This window comes from Oxyura jamaicensis, chromosome 3, assembly GCF_011077185.1.
Source record: "Oxyura jamaicensis isolate SHBP4307 breed ruddy duck chromosome 3, BPBGC_Ojam_1.0, whole genome shotgun sequence".
NCBI classification, from domain to species: domain Eukaryota; kingdom Metazoa; phylum Chordata; class Aves; order Anseriformes; family Anatidae; genus Oxyura; species Oxyura jamaicensis.
Window position 1 is genome coordinate 82,017,199 of NC_048895.1, and position 1,679 is coordinate 82,018,877.

Here is a 1,679-nt window from a genome sequence, read left to right on the forward strand (position 1 = left end):
CCGCGCCCCCCCGGGCCCCCGGGCGGGTATCGGCGGGGGTCGGTACCTGCTCCCGCCGGCCCCGCCGGGGCTGGGGCACCGGTGGCCGTGGCCGTGCCGCGGGTGGGCCGGGGAGGGCGGCGGGAACTCGCCGCGGGGCCGCGGGAGGTGCCGTCGGTGCGGGGAGGCTGACGGAGCGCCCTCGGACAGCTCGGCTCCGTTTCCTTCCTTCCTCGCCCTACCGAGCTCATCCCCATCGCGACGGCGTTTAAACTCCGGCGAGCTCCTCTAGCTTAGCACGTTGCGACCACTCTCGCACATCTGATTTCCTTCAGATTCAGTCGCGGCTGGAATAGGCAGAGCAGACAGGCTTTAGACCACGGAACAGTTAATATGTCCCAGATTTAATGTAAAGATAAACTGTCTCCGCAGCACTGTTTGTCGGTGACAGGCATCAGGCATTTTGTGCTATCCTATCGATTCCGAGCGACAGCAACTGCAGGGGAATCTTTTTTTTTTTTTTTTTTTTTTTTTTTTTTTTTTTTTCGTAGTGTTGAATTTTTCTAAGACAAATTGCCATCTCTTCCAACGTGGAGATAGTTAGCGCTTCTGTGGTAACCTACGGATAACACTTCTGCGTCGGTTTCGTGGTGTGTGTTGTTGTTTTTCTTTTCTGCTTTAATCAATTATCTATCTGTCACATACCTATATTTTCACGTCTTGAAAGCGCTCCTACAATTTAAGTGCTGATAACCTCATTCGAGGAGATAATTTATCTCTGGGGTATATTTATTAGCCAGCCCTTCCTCAGCTTCTCTGACGAAGCAGCCCACTCACTATTGAAATTAGGGATAAATTTGCATTTCGGGGATAGGTAAAATGCTCGAGTGAAAGCGCTTACGTCTCCTAAGTGGCAGCTATTTCCTTGTCGGGCTACAATCAGAAATCTTCCAGTTCTCTCAGCAGAGCCACTGGACGGTCCGGACAGGACCTCCGAGATGGTAACACAGGCGAACAACGCTAGGAATTCCTCTCTCTGCTGCCCCATGAAGCAAAGAGAAGCCCAGATCCCATCCCACGAAAGCGTGAGATTCGCCCCAGGATTTTTTACACGAGGATTTCTGTTCCTTCACCTGAACGTGCCACTCCATTGGGCTCTGCGCAAACAAACAAACAAACAAAAGCCCCAAAAATGCAGATCTCCCGCAGAGAAAGGCAGAAAAATTCTTTATATATATATATATATATATTTAATATATTTAAAAAACAAAAATAAAAAATAATTCGTAGCTTTTTCCCTTCCCTGGGAGCACAAAGCAAAGAGTATCTGGCTCCAGAACTGCATCTTTTAATGAGTTTTGCTCGCTGGAAAAATTCGAAAGGATTTTCTCTGTGACTATTCCATGCACGTGAATACGATTATTAGTGAAGCTGCCGCGGCTGGATGCCCCCATGTTGTACAAGGCTCGCTTTGATTCCCTTTTTAGAGCAGCTCCAGCGGGTCGGGGTTCGGGGTTCGGGGGGGACTGCGGCCGTCGCAGCCGGGCGATGCATCCCCGGCAGCCGAATACCGCTGATAACGACCGACCCTTATCATCAGCGGGCACAGCGTCGTTTTCCCCCATTGTATCCCCCAGGCAAAACGAAATCCCGCGGGCAGCGCCCTGGGTGAGCCCCCCCCCCCCCCCCCCGGTTGCCCC

The 1,679-nt window shown here is 51.7% G+C and overlaps 1 long non-coding RNA gene across 2 annotated transcripts in view; it reads right to left on the bottom strand.

Moving 5' to 3' along the window:
* Nucleotides 1-1,171, bottom strand: part of LOC118164921 — a 25,505-nt gene extending 24,334 nt beyond the window's left edge. For both annotated transcript variants that reach the window (XR_004749742.1, XR_004749743.1), the window contains exon 1: nucleotides 47-1,171. This is a non-coding gene — a long non-coding RNA (uncharacterized LOC118164921). The remainder of the gene's footprint in view (nucleotides 1-46) is intronic.
* Between the last annotated feature and the right edge of the window lie 508 nt (nucleotides 1,172-1,679).